Raw genomic sequence first — 15,945 nt, forward strand, 5'->3', positions numbered from 1 at the left:
TGAGATCAATATCCTTCCAGGATACCCGGGCCAGGTCGATTAGAAAGGCCTGCTCGCTGAAGTGTTTTAGGGAGCGTTTGACAGTGATGAGGGGTGGTCGTTTGATCGCAAACCCATTACGGACGCATACAATGAGGCAGTGATCGCTGAGATCCTGGTTGAAGACAGCAGAGGTGTATTTAGAGGGCAAGTTGGTCAGGATGATATCTATGAGGGTGCCCATGTTTACGGATTTAGGGTTGTACCTGGTAGGTTACTTGATAATTTGTGTGAGATTGAGGGCATCTAGCTTAGATTGTAGGATGGCCGGGGTGTTAAGCTTATCCCAGTTTAGGTCACCTGAACAGTACGAACTCTGAAAATAGATGGGGGGCAATAAAATCACATATGGTTCCAGGGCTCAGCTGGAGGCTGAGGGGGGTCAATAACAAGCGGCAACAGTGAGAGACTTATTTCAGGAAAGGTGGATTTTTAAAAGTAGAAGCTCGAACTGTTTGGGCACAGACCTGGATAGTATGACAGAACTATGTGGAGAGATATCGAGTAAAGGAGGAAGGGGAATGACTCTTAAAGGTGGGACACTGGGTGCTTCTCTTTTCTCCTCCCTCCTTCCTTTCTTCCTCTTCATCCTCCATCACTCTATCAACATTTTCTTTCCTCCTCAAATTTATCGTCCATCATTCCATCACTCTTTCTCTCCTCTGCCGTTACTCTATTTGTCCTTGAGGAGCTTGTAGGGGTCAGTGACACCGTCTGTTTCCTTTCTCTGGCTTTGCTCACCTAAATACAGTGGGGCAAAAAAGTATTTAGTCAGCCAGCAATTGTGCAAGTTCTCCCACTTAAAAAGATGAGAGAGGCCTGTAATTGTCATCATATGTACACTTCAACTATGACAGACAAAATGAGAAAAAAAATCCAGAAAATCACATTGTAGGATTTTTTATGAATTTATTTGCAAATTATGGTGGAAAATAAGTATTTGGTCAATAACAAAAGTTTATCTCAATACTTTGTTATATACCCTTTGTTGGCAATGACAGAGGTCAAACGTTTTCTGTAAGTCTTCACAAGGTTTTCACACACTGTTGCTGGTATTTTGGCCCATTCCTCCATGCAGATCTCTTCTAGAGCAGTGATGTTTTGGGGCTGTTGCTGGGCAACACGGACTTTCAACTCCCTCCAAAGATTTTCTTTGTGTACCTATGATGACAATTACAGGCCTCTCTCATATTTTTAAGTGGGAGAACTTGCACAATTGGTGGCTGACTAAATACTTTTTTGCCCCACTGTATATTATATTAGTCCAGAGCAAATTTCAAATGAATTCTTTGGTTAGCTTTTGGCTTATCTCCTAGCTCAGGCCTAGCTTGCCACACAGTTCTTATCTAGTTGGACAATGGCTAGGTTTGGCAGTTGCAGTTGGGTATTCTTAGGGCTCTGGTAATGGCTATGGCTCAGGGCTAGCTCGCCCGAAAGCTCCTTATAAAATGATCGACTTCAGAACTCATCTGGTTTGTGGATTTAAAGATTATAGAGAAAATGTGGTGCCAGGTTTATTTCCCCCCCATTTTTAGACTGAGGTCAGTGACTGACACACTGTCTCTGTTCTGTCTCCAGAACCAAGGACACAAAGTTCAGTTTAATTAAGTATTTTTGCAGACCGACTGCAACGTTCCATTGTTAATCTGAGGCGATGACATTTGCAAAGGATATATATTATAGAATTTATTCACTACTTCACTCCTACACTTTTTCATTCACTGTACCAGTTATATCAGTCCAACAGTGTCCAAAATCAAGGACTCAACATGTTTGTATGCTGAACTGAATAGATAAATAGATGTTATTTGACTATTTAAAAACACAACTCTAGCTGCACAAGTGGATACACTGTATTTGAAATCTTTGAGGATAACACAAAAAGTTGTACAACTTCTATGCATTGAGGTCCTCTGAACAGTGACTATTCACTGATGCTAGGACAGATCCACAGCCAATGTTGTTGGCCCCTGATTGTCTCCATCACTCATGTCTTGTTTTTCCCGTGGTCATGGAATATTGGAGAATGAACGGCCATTCTCTTTTTCCAGTCCAGTGTGCCCCAGACAGACAGAATGTGCATAGATAGCCGTGCTGAATGTGCATAGATAGCCGTGCTGAAAGCCAGACAGAGACAGGGCTTAGCGAGCACAAAGGAATCTGCCTCCATCTACACTATTCACCCCCCAGCCTACAGCCACCACAAGGCTCAACAAAGCTCCGTTACCTGCCATGCCCCTGCTCAATAGACCAATAGCCTGCCGGTGCTAAAACAAAAACTGTTCACCATTGACAAAAGCGTTCAGCAGCCATCTTAGAACTGAACCCAGCCAACCAGCTACTGTGTTAAAAATACACAGACTAGCTTTCCCCTGCTCTTGTTGTTCTTGAGATCTACAGACAACAAAAACACAGGGATGGCTGAGCCTGGCACTGAGGGGGTTAATGCCGGCTCTTTACTGAGCTTGCAATTGGGAGGGGAGGGGGTTCGACCTGCGTCTGATTGGCTGTGGGATTTCCTGGGAGGATTTGAAAACACCCAATGGGGAGGGGCCACCAAGATAATGAGGTCATGCTTTTTCTTGGGAGTGACATCAAGGGCTGGGGGTCTGGGGAGACAGCAACGAAGGAATGATAAAAAAGATCGGAATGATAATAAAGGGGTGCAGAGAGGGGTAGTTGGTTGGGATCGTGATAAATGTGTCTCATTTTGTGGGTTGCTCTCTCTCTTTCTGCACCAATAATGCACATCCTTACCTCACTACACATCCTTATACTACTTAGTAGTAGGGAATTCCTTACATCCATCCTAACCATCTCACTGTAGAATCTACTCTATTCCCAGCGCGCAAATATTGTTTAAATTATGTTATTAGCAGAACTGGTTGTAATCTTGCTGTAATCTGCTGAATTCCCTTTTCCCTGTCTGGTTGGGGAAATGTAACATTTTATTTTGTTCCACTGAGGAAGATTTGTAGGAAAATGTGGCCTCCTGCCAGGAATTCCCCCCTCTATCCCTGTCTCGGTATTCCCTTCCAGTGGGATCGTCACTGGCTTGTTGACAAGATGCGAACAGGAGAGCGGTCTCCCTGGTCTCCCTGACGCTGTCGTTTCCTCATCTTGTTTTCCATTACATACTCTGACGCTCTCTCTTTCTCTCTCTGTATATCTTTCTCTATCTCTCTCTCGCTCTTTCTTTGTATATCTTTATCTCTCTCTCGCTCTTTCTTTGTATATCTTTATCTCTCTCGCTCTTTCTCTCGCTCTCTATTTCTTCTCTCTATGCCTTTCTCCTCTGACCTCTTCTTTATCTCTCCCTCTTTCTCTCTCCCTCTCTCTCTCTCTGCCCTCTTCATATGCCCTCTCATTCTTTCTGTCTCAATCTTTCTCTTTCTCTCCTCTCTCTCTTTTTCTTTCCCCCCTCTCGTAAGACATAGGTCATATTTCCTCATAGTCACATGCTTGGTGTGGATTGCAGTCTTACCAGCAATACCCACTCACAAGAACAACAAGCACTGTATGTAATATAGACACAAATTATATTTTAGATACTAGTCCGGCCGACTGATTTAAAAACAAATTGAGAGTGAGAGAGACAGATGGGAGGCTACATGTATAGCACATGATTTCTTGCGTTTTTCGTGATGCTACATCGTAAAAAATATTTCAAACTTAAAATCTTTCAACACCTTGTTGGAGGTTCTCTCCTCTCTTCCTCTCCTCCCCTGCCCAGTACAGAGGGTCCTTCCTGTAGACATGACTCACTTCCTTCAGAGGTGTCTCTGCCTACGTCATACCATGACCTCTATCTTCCAGACAGAGAGAGAGGATGACCAGACTGACATTTTGAAGAGTCCCACCAGAAAGTCTGATTATTAAACAGACAATGCTTTTTGGGTTACGGTGACGATTCAATAGTTTGCACGGTTGACTTGTGATGTATCTTTTCATCTTTATGAATACATTTTTGTATTGAAATGTAATCTCCAGCAATACTCCGTTCAACTCAGTGATGTGAGGGGTATCAATGGAGTCAACACATTCTATGTGATCTGACTGCTGCAGTAACAGTAATACAAGAAACAGGAAACACAGCTTAATTAAGGAATTGCTGTTGTTTAGCTAGAGACTATGGTACTGGTTTAGAGGGTGACCAATACATCACATTACACAGCTGAGATGGCAGGTTGGTGTTGGAGTGAGTGGTTCTGTGTGGGAAACTTTCCAGCTAGATGTGTCTGTCCCCTGGAGAACTGGGGAAACCACAGAGATCTGTGTGTCTACTCATTCTGAAACTTTTGTGGGTGGGCTTGTGTTACTATCCTTGTGGGTACCGGAAATGTCCCCACAAAGATAGTAAAACATTGAAAATTCTCCCTCATGGGACATTTACCACGAGGACAAACAATCTTTTAAACTTAGGGGTTAGGTTTAGCGTTAGGGTTACAATTAGGGTTAGAGTTAGGTTTAGGGTTATGGTTATGGATAAGGTTAGGGTTACGGGTTAGGGAAAATATGATTTTGAATGGAAGTACCCACAAGGATACACTCAAAGAGTGACCTACCGTAGTGACAGGTCAAATTGGCATCATTTTATTATAGTAAACAAACCGAATTATTATATTCATTGATCTTTTGCTTTGATACCCATTTAAAACACTGGCAGCAGTTGATCTTGGTCAGATATCTGAGTCAAGTGGTTTACATGGTAAATAGACAGGGCTGGCTCCAGGCATAATCAAATCAAATTGTATTAGTCACATGCGCTGAATACAACAGGTGTAGACCTTACAGTGAAATGCTTACTTACCGGCCCCTAACCAACAATACAGTTTCAAATAAATAATTTTGAGTAAGAATAAGACATAAAAGTAACAAGTAATTAAAAACCAGCAGTAAAATAACAATAGTGAGACTATACACAGGGTGGTACCTGTACAGAGTCAATGTGTGGGGGCACCGGTTAGTTGACGTAATATGTACATGTAGGTAGAGTTATTAAAGTGATGATAGATGAGTGATGATAGATGATAACAACAGAGAGTAGCAGCTGTGTAAAAGCGAGGGGGGGGGCAATGCAAATAGTCTGGGAAGCCATTTGATTTAGTTTAGTTTATTAATTCGACCATTTAAAAAAATATGCACACATAAAACTTAAAAACCAGACATGCACATGAATAAAATCATTGAGGATAACACACAATAAAGTCTGGGACTTATTTCCATTGTGGTCCTCTTGAGACAAGATGGAACACAGTACGGCAGAGAAATAATAAAACAAGAACTGAGAAGAAGAACATCGATCTCATCATTCCAGTTACATCATAGGGGTTATTCATATGGGCACAGAGGACATCAAACATATTTTTACTTTGTTTTTATGGGCAGAGGCAACTCTTTCCATTCTGAGGCTCCAGTATACAAGAAAGTACCTTTCCCAGCATTACTCCTGAACCTGTATAAGCACACATCAGCAACACCTGATCTGGTGCTGTGATTGTGTGCATCCCTAACACGAGGAAAGTAATCACTTAAATATCTGGGCACAGGACCATAAATACTCCTGTAAACCAAACCTAGTCTAATCTGGGACACCCTATCCTCAACAGGCAGACAGTTTAGTTCCTGAAAACAGCTCCTGCCTATGTGAGTACGTGGACTCACCTTCAATACTACCCTGATCAACTTATTCTGAGATATCTGGAGCTTCCCCTTCATAAGTTTAGATAAGCGCCCAAACCAGGAAGTACTAGCATAGTCAAAATGGCATTGAATGAGGGCAGTAGCTAGCACTTTCATGGAGTCCTTATCAAGCAGCTTGGACTTTCTAGCCAAAAACTTAGTCCTGGCATTAACCTTCCCTAGCACCTTATTGGCCATGCTCACACCTCCCAAGCTTCCATCAAGGATACATCCCAAGTAGCTAACAGAGGTTTTAGTAGTCAGCACCTCACCCCCTAACTCCACTCTGATTTCAGACAACCTACACAATTTAGGTCTGGATCCAAAAATAATTGCTTCAGTTTTCCCTAAGTGCAGAGATAGCTTATTATCTCCAACCATTTGCTAATGTTAGTAAGCTCTGTGCTAAGTATGCTCTCCAACATATATATATATAGAGATTAGATATTCAGGAGTCTTATGGCTTGGTGGTAGATGCTGTTTAGAAGCCTCTTGGACCTAGACTTGGCGCTCCGGTACCGCTTGCCGTGTGGTAGCAGAGAGAACAGTTCATGGCCAGGGTGGCTGAAGTCTTCAACAATTTTCAGGGCCTTCCTCTGACACCGCCTGGTGTAGAGGTCCTGGATGGCAGGAAGCTTGGCCCCAGTGATATACTGGGCCGTACGCACTACCCTCTGTAGTGCTTTGCGGTCGGCGGCCAAGCAGTTGCCATACCAGGCAGTGATGCAACCAGTCGGGATGCCTCGTTGGTGCAGCTGTAGAAGTTTTTGAAAATCTGAGGACCCATGCCAAATCTTCTGAGGGGGAATAGGTTTTGTCGTGTGCATGACTGTCTTGGTGTGCTTTGACCATGTTAGTTTGTTGGTGATGTGGACACCAAGGACCTGCTCCACTACAGCCCTGTCGATGAGAATGGGGGTGTGCTAGGTCCTCTCTTTCCTGTAGTCCACAATCATCTCCTTTGTCTTGATCACGTTGAGGGAGAGGTTGTTGTCCTGGCACTGCACGGCCAGGTCTCTGACCTCCTCCCTATAGGCGGTCTCGTTGTTGTCGGTGATCAGGCCTACCACTGTTGTGTCATCGGCAAACTGATGGTGTTGGAGTCGTGCCTGGTGGTGCAGTCATGAGTGAACAGGCAGTACAGGATGGGGCTGAGCACGCACCCCTGAGGGGCCCCTGTGTTGAGGATCAGCGTGGCAGATGTGTTGTTACCTACCCTTACCACCTGGGGGCGGCCCGTAAGGAAGTCCAGGATCCAGTTGCAGAGGGAGGTGTTTAGTCCCAGGGTCCTTAGCTTACTGACCAACCTGCCCTCTAAATACCCCTCTGCTGTCTTCAACCAGGATCTCAGCATTCACTGCCTCATTGCCTGCGTCTGTAATGGGTCTGCGGTCAAACGACCACCCCTCATCACTATCAGAAATCAAACGGGATGGAGATCATAAATATATGGGAGAGGTTGAGGGTGATGGAAGAATTAAAAACAAAACAAATAAAACTATTGTAAAATAGACTGTCCATAAAATGTATATAGTATGTATAAGCTGGAAATACAGGCCTAAGTGTTGTTGTTCAATAGTTTTCTCCAATTGGGGGAGGGGTTGGAGGGTAATAAAGGAAATATTTATATTAATAGTAATAATATATAAAAGACAAATAAAAAGTGAATAAAACAATTATAAAGTAATTAACACATTTCAAAATTGTTTGCGCATTGCAATATTTATCTTGTTATGTCAGTCACTCAATTAGCTGACAATTTACCATGTACATTTTTAGATTGGTAGTTAGTCTAGTCAGCTGTTTAATCTTGTAGTAATCATGGCCGAACACCGATGGTGCACGCAAGGCATGTGCCCAAGGGCCCTGATCTCCAGGGGACCCCAATTGATTTTGTTAGTCATTCTCACTCAGATATGATATTAACATGGCATAACTCATGGCAAAAGGTCTAGATTTGGGAATTTAGCTTTAAAGACCCCCACCAGAGGGCCCTTATTTCAACGGAAATTCCTGTCCTATAACAGAAATTCTCGTTTAGGTTCCACCTCCAAAGAATGGCTCAGGTTGCTAATACATTTTCATGAATTGGGGGTGGGAACGTTGTGGTGATTTCCAGGTGGAGTGGAGAAATAACAATAAGTAGGGCACTGACAGCAGTCAGTGTCGATAGCGAGCATGCTAATCTTATCTAGCTAGCTAAAGTTATCTGTTGTTGCTACACTGTATTCAAAAGATTTGCCAGCTGGCTAGGCTATGGCTGGTTCTGGAGCTGGATTTGTCATTAGCATTTAGGGAAAACTTTGCCACAGATGAATAGGGGAAACCAGTATCTTTGACTATTCCATCTATTGTTATCTCAAAAGTTTTGTCACGTTACATAAATTGCGGCCACGAGTCCACCATAGAAATAGAAAGAATAAGATGAAGCTCTGGTAATATGGATAGCCTAACTGTAACAGTGCGAAAAGAGTATGAAAATGTATGCATAAGAGCGTCTGGATAATAGCTGCACCAATCGAAACAGTGGAGCGTAGGCAAAACCATTAATCTTGGGGCAACGGGGGGAGCGGGGGTTACAATTCAATCTTATCATATACAATTTTAACATTTATAAAATAGTCATATCTTTTTTTTATACAGACTAGCAAAACATTTTTGTGAAACTTGACAAATTATCCAATGGATTAAGGATTTGCTGGTAAAAAAGTGGAGGTGCAAAAACATTGCACCACCTATTTTAATTTGCTCCATGGCTCAGGTATCTACCGCGAAAAGCTGTTTGACTCAGCCAAATATGATCTATTACATTGCTCAGTTCAGTCACGACTCACGAAGAGGAAGGACTTTGCAGGTGTTTCTGATATTAGCACAACATATCATAGAGGAAACATCATTGGCATGGGACATTTCTGAAGTTACCACTTCGGATTTCCCACTTCAACCCCAAATATATACTCTGACTAAAACAATGACTTATTGACTTAAATCGTTGTGCAACATCATGGGTAAGAATGGGCATTGTCTTTCAGCTCTTGTGGATGTTTAAAACTGATACAAATTCTTGCCACCAAATTATTTTATTAAATTGCTACATTTTCTCTCCACCATGGAAAAACGTGTAAAATTGCGGAAAATGTACTTTTAAAATGTTTTGCAGAGGTGACAAATCTCACTTAGGGCCCCCAAAAGGCAAGAACCGGCCCTGTAAATAAGATACACAGCAGGCAGTTCAAAGATAATTACAGTATACAAACATCAAGCTAATTAAATAATCTCTGAATCTAATATCTCCACATAGAAGCATCACTGTGATCATAGAGTCAGGCAAAAAATTTGACGAACTATGTTGATTACACAGTGTGTTTTACATATCAATCTTTTTTATATATACAGTATATCTAAAGTGAATGGATGATGTGAAAAGTGCATTTTCTTCTCACTTTCTCTATGAATCCAGTGTTTTGGTGGAACAGTTGTCTCTATGAATACAGTGTTTTGACCAGTCTTTCTGTCTCGGCCTGTCTATGTGAGTGGTGATTTAATATGACATGGGTTTCCCTGGGGCTGGGGGGGGGGGGGGGGGGGGGGGGTCAAGGAGAATGAAGTGGAGTGGAATTTTATTACAAGGCACTTTGGCTGATTCCATTTGGCAATAGAGGTGTTAGAGAGGGGTCTCCAGATTTTGTGACTCCCTCCACCTCTCCTCTCCCCCTTCTTTGGATGTTTCTAGGCCCCTAGGTAGTTGCAGCTGGGTGTCTGACATCTCAGAACCTGGGATCTTTCCTAGTTGCTTGTCTGTTCGCTTGTGGAATAGTCATTTTTTTGCCTTTTTGTTTATTTCTCTTTCCATCCTTTCACTCCTCCCTCAGCTCATCCCTCCTTTCACTGCCTCTCTCTCTCCCTCTCTCCCCCCGGCCCTGATAACAGAGCCCTAGGAACTTGTCACCCAAAGCTCATCTCATCAAGTAAAAACCCTGACTCTACCTTCCTCTTTCTCTACCTCCTTTAAGCATTGCGCCTCCTCTGTCCCGGCATATCCTTTCCTTCTCCTATCTATTTCAGCAGAGCTAAACCTCTTTTTCTCTCATCTCTCATCTCCTGCTTTGCTCTATCCTTATGTGTGCTCTTTTTCTCTCATCTCTCATCTCCTGCTTTGCTCTATCCTTATGTGTGCTCTTTTTCTCTCATCTCTCATCTCCTGCTTTGATCTATCCTTATGTGTGCTCTTTTTCTCTCATCTCTTTTCTCTCTCGATGCTTTCAGCGAGCTCTGCATTTAGCTTACTATGTGCTGCGTGGAAAAGAAAAAGGCATGACCATTTCATATGAATAGATATGAGGTCTGCCTTGTAGTTCATCAGTATCATATCCAGTACCCACTTTTCTCTGTAGCCATTCCTGTGGTTAACATCAGCATTTGATCTCAGAGTATTTTGGTTATGTGTATCTGACGTGTAGCCCTTAATCTCATTCTGGTCTTCACCACAGACCATTTTGCATTAGTCATCTCACATTATCACATCTATATTTACCATTGTGTTTTCTCTGTGGTGGATGGTGGGCCACTGGTCCTGTTCAGGGATTCATGTTCATCCTGTAGATATATGGGGCATGACTCTGAGTAGCATGCTATAGTGTTTGTGTTATGTTGTTACTCTTGTCAGTTAATTTGTCTGGCAATATAGGCTACTGTACAGTACAAGTGCAACAGTTTTGTGTGTGTATAGAAAGTAGTAGTACTGAACTCAGGGCAAGCTCTTAGTCATCCAGCGGGGTATTTGGTACAATGGGTAAGAGAGTCTCCCTCTGAATCTTTCAAAATGTTAATCCTCTTATGTGCCCCCTGTAACGCAAACACGCACAGGCATGCATGGTACACACACACATACACAGGCATGAATGTGCACACACACACACACACACACACACACACACACACACACACACACACACACACACACATAGGCACAGGCACAGGCACAAATCCACCAAAGTTCGCTCCAGACAGACCCTGTCAAAGGGTATCTCACAAACACATCACACTTTCACTCGCATGTAATCCTACTACTATTGCCTGCTACTGTGGGTAACATAAGACTATATTTGGAGAACTAACTGTTTAGTCATAGTCATATGGTATTCTGTTACAGTACAGTTCAGCTCCACATGCCCTTCCCTGATAAGGTGACTTCAGCTTGGATTTAGCTCGAGATCATTGAAGCCCTGTGTGGACTGATATGCCTGCTGTGTAAAGAGCAGGCCCAGGTATGACTCTGCAGAGGGAGAGGTGTAGTTGGAAGACAAGACTGCTGACTAGGTAGAGTAGTGTGTCTGTGTCCTCTGACTACCCTTGATCCAGTTCTTCTGCCTCCTATCATCACACCACATGCTCAGCATACTGCATGCAGCACGATCAGGGTGTAGTAGTGGGAGCTCTGTTTTTAACGTTACACTGAGATGTTCACTATGTGAGCACATGCGCATATCAGAAAGAGGGAGGTTTAGTGTGTGTACATGTGTGTGTTTCTGCATGGGCGCATGCGTGTGTGTCCTGGCTTGACTTAAAGAAGTCTGATAACTGCTGAAACCCATGGGAATTGACCTGTCCTCTCCTCCAGTGCCTGCTCAATCTGTTCCACTCACTTACCCCCATCAGCCTCTATCTATGTCCTCATCCTCATTTCCCTCTCCCTAGGCGTCCCTCCCAACAGTTGCCAGGCCCCTAAACTTAATCTGTTAATATTACACCCCATACCCTTACACCACTGCCCCATTCACTTTTCCCTCCTAGGCCTCTGGTCTGGATGTTCTGTAGCCCAGCAGAGGTAGCAGATGGGGGTTGATGACCAAAAGTCCCCCTGACTCCCCCAGGTATGTTCCTATTGATCCCTGGCTGTCTGGCAGAGGAAGGACTAGGAGGGCTAATGGACGATGGTCCACTGGAATGGAGTGGAGACACTCGGTTAGTCATGGATGTCTCACACAGATGACCTTTTCAGACTATCACTTTGTCCTATACAGCATGGCCCCAGCCAGCAAATAGGTCATCCCAGTAGGCTATAGCTCAGCTCAACTTGGCTCAGCTCATTTCTATGAAAAGGGTAATGCACAGAGCCGTCTCAAACTCCTGTCCTCATTTCAAGAGCTCAGCGAAGGAGAGCTGATGTCATTTGTTTGTCTTATTTCAACATAGAGCCTGGCTAGAACAGAAATGGGGCAGCAGGTAGCTTAGTGCTTAGAGCGTTAGGCCAGTAACAGAAAGGTTGCTGGATCGAATCCCCGAGCTGACAAGGTAAAAACCTATCACTCTGCCACTGAACAAGGCAGTTAACCCACTGTTCCCTGGTAGGCCATCATTGTAAATAAACATTTGTTCTTAACTGACTTGCCTAGTTAAATAAAGGTAAACTTTTTTTTATTTTATTAAAGTGGTTTTGTTGTGGTTTAGAATAGCCAACTAAACTACTTCCTCTGGAACTTGTTTTATCTTGATTCATGGTTGCAGAAAGGTGGAAAGCTGACTACCACCCTGAGCTAGATCAATGATGTGTCATCTATCTGGTATGTTCAGTATCGTGCGTGTCTGTGTATGTGTGTGCCCGTGTTTGTCAGTGGAGGCTGGTGGGAGGAGCTATAGGAAGTCGTGCTCATTGTAATGGCTTGAATGGAATCAATGGAATGGAGTCAACACGTTGTTTCCATGTGTTTTATGTGTTTGGAACCCTTCCATTCATTCCATTCCAGCCATTACAATGAGTATGTCCTCCTAGTTTCTAACATTAGCCTCCTCTGGTGTGTGTGTCTCTGTGATTATTGACTGTGTTGTCGTCTGTGATGTCATCTCCTCTCCCCTTCACTCCTCAGTCCTCAGCCTGTCTATCAGCCAATGATCTCTATCTGCCTGACATCATTACCCAATCATTCAGCTCTGTCCTCTCCTTGAAAAAGATATCTCACTATCAGCTCTCTTAATCCACTGTTACTGACAGCGATAAGTCCATTCCTTAAGATCTCCACATGCAGATAGCCCCTTATGTCTATGATATAATTAAGTAATAAGGCCCGAGGGGGTGTTGTATATGGCCTATATACAATGACTAAGGGCTGTTCTTATGCACAACGCAGCGTGGAGTACCTGGATGCAGCCCTTAGCTGTGGTACATTGTCCATATACCACAAACCCCTGAGGTGCCTTATTGCTATTATAAACTGGTTACCAACGTAATTAGAGCAGTAAAAATACATGTTTTGTCGTACCAATGGTATACGCATTCAGGGCTTGAACCACCCAGTTTATAAACGTGGTTATATATCTGAGATGTTTTATTCTAAATCAAATGATATTGGAACGCATAAAATCCCTTTGCAGTCGTGTGGATCAAAAGCCACTGGAGTAACAAGCATGTTGTTATAGTTGGATGTTGTGTTTGGATAGCGTTGACATGTGTAGGTGTCATTCATCATGTCCTTGTTGTTTCAAGACCTTTATTAGTCACAGTGTTGGGTTTGTCTGTGATCGCACTTTGGTCTAAGACCTAATGTATGTGGAAGTGTTGCTTTAGTCTTAGTGGTTAACGCGTCATGGATCTGAAAGTGATGAAACTTAAATGTTCTTATCTGTTGCATTACCTTCAGTAAGACACATCTCACTGGTTTAGCCCCATGATGGGCTAAAATTAGTAGGGAACTATATAAAAACGTATATATTTTTTTTAAATACAATTTATTTTTCATTTCAACTTCATCTTTTGAATAATTTTTATGATCTTCTGATTCCATCTCATCAGTTTGTGTTTCTGGGTAGAAAAATCTAGCTAGTTCAGCCAGCCATTGGTTAGGCCATCAGAAGCTGTAAAGAAGGCCTCTGCCATTCAATTGTACTAGAGCAAAAATGTGGAGTTACCCAATAGTGAGCAGTAGCCTAATTTTCCCATGCTTTTGTTGTAGTGTGTGTGACAATGGTGGCGACTGTAGTAGAGGTCGACCGATTATGATTTTTCAATGCCGATACCGATTATTGGAGGGCCAAAAAAAGCCGATACCGATGAATAGGTCTATTTTTTTTAAATGTATTTGTAATAATGACAAATACATCAATACTGAAGGAACACTTATTTTACCTTAATATAATACATCACTAAAATCAATTTGGCCTCAAATAAATAATGAAACATGTTCAATTTGGTTTAAATAATGCAAAAACAAAGTGTTGGAGAAGAAAGTAAAAGTGCAGTATGTGCCATGTAAAAAAGCTAACGTTTAAGTTCCTTGCTCAGAACATGAGAACATATGAAAGCTGGTGGTTCCTTTTAACATGAGTCTTCCATATTCCCAGGTAAGAAGTTTTAGGTTGTAGTTATTATAGGAATTATAGGACTATTTCTCTCTATACCATTTGTATTTCATATATATTTGACTATTGGATGTTCTTATAGGCACTTTAGTATTGCCAGTGTAACAGTATAGCCTCCGTCTATCTCCTCGCCCCTACCTGGGCTCGAACCAGGAACACATCGACAACAGCCACCCTCGAAGCATCGTTACCCATCGCTCCACAAAAGCCGCGGCCCTTGCAGAGCAAGGGGAACAACTACTCCAAGTCTCAGAGCGAGTGACGTCACCGATTGAAACGCTATTAGCGCGCACCCCGCTAACTAGCTAGCCATTTCACATCGGTTACACCAGCCTAATCTCGGGAGTTGATAGGCTTGAAGTCATAAACAGCTCAATGCTTGAAGCATTGCGAAGAGCTTCTGGCAAAACGCACGAAAGTGCTGTTTGAATGAATGAGTACGAGCCTGCTGCTGCCTACCATTGCTCAGTCAGACTGCTCTATCAAATATCAAATCATAGACTTAATTAAAACATAATAACACACAGAAATACGAGCCTTTGGTCATTAGTATGGTCGAATCCGGAAACTATCATTTAGAAAACAAAACGTTTATTCTTTCAGTGAAATACGGAACTGTTCCGTATTTTATCTAACGGGTGGTGTCCATAAGTCTAAATATTCCTGTTACATTGCACAACCTTCAATGTTATGTCATAATTACGTACAATTCTGGCAAATTAGTTCGCAACGAGCCAGGCGGCCCAAACTGTTGCATATACCCTGACTCTGTGTGCAATGAACGCAAGAGAAGTGACATAATTTCATCTGGTTAAGATTGCCTGCTAACCTGGATTTCTTTTAGCTAAATATGCAGGTTTAAAATATATACTTCTGTGTATTGATTTTAAGAAAGGCATTGCTGTTTATGGTTAGGTACAGTCGTGCAACGATTGTGCTTTTTTCACAAATGTGATTTTGTTAAATCATCCCCCGTTTGGCGAAGTTGGCTGTCTTTGTTAGGAACAAATAGTCTTCACACAGTTCGCAACGAGCCAGGCGGCCCAAACTGCTGCATATACCCTGACTCTGTTGCAAGAGAAGTGACACAATTTCCCTAGTTAAAAGAAATTCATGTTAGCAGGCAATATTAACTAAATATGCAGGTTTAAAAATATATACTTGTGTATTGATTTTAAGAAAGGCATTGATGTTTATGGTTAGGTACACGTTGGAGCAACGACAGTTCTTTTTCGCGAAGGCGCACCGCATTAATTATATGCAACGCATGACACGCTATATAAACTAGTAATATCATCAACCATGTGTAGTTAACTAGTGATTATGATTGATTGATTGTTTTTTATAAGATAAGTTAAATGCTAGCTAGCAACTTACCTTGGCTTCTTACTGCATTCGCGTAACAGGCAGGCTCCTCGTGGAGTGCAATGAAAGGCAGGTGGTTAGAGCGTTGGACTAGTTAACCGTAAGGTTGCAAGATTGAATCCCCGAGTTGACAAGGTAAAAATCTGTCGTTCTGCCCCTGAACAAGGCAGTTAACCCACCGTTCCTAGTCCGTCATTGAAAATAAGAATGTGTTCTTAACTAACTTGCCTAGTTAAATAAAGGTGTAAAAAAATATATATATATATCGGTCAAATCGGTGTCCAAAAATACAGATTTCCGATTGTTATGAAAACTTGAAATCGGGCCTAATTAATCGGCCATTCCGATTAATCGGTCGACCTCTAGACTGTAGGGGGTGTTATCGAGAAGGATGTGGTGGCTAATTGGTTTTCAAGACTAACTTTCAACAATCAGTTAAATGTTGTGCGGAGGGGGAGGCCAAACCCTGCACTGTCTAATCTTCAGCACCGACAAGACGTCAAC

The 15,945-nt window shown here is 42.5% G+C and overlaps 1 protein-coding gene across 2 annotated transcripts in view; it reads left to right on the forward strand.

Annotated features, from left to right (window-relative positions):
* LOC129822572 (LIM domain kinase 1-like) overlaps positions 1-15,945 on the forward strand; it is a 105,221-nt gene that overhangs the window by 47,215 nt on the left and 42,061 nt on the right. The gene's annotated exons all lie outside the window — the stretch shown is intronic.

This window comes from Salvelinus fontinalis, chromosome 24 (assembly GCF_029448725.1).
Source record: "Salvelinus fontinalis isolate EN_2023a chromosome 24, ASM2944872v1, whole genome shotgun sequence".
Taxonomy (NCBI): Eukaryota; Metazoa; Chordata; class Actinopteri; order Salmoniformes; family Salmonidae; genus Salvelinus; species Salvelinus fontinalis.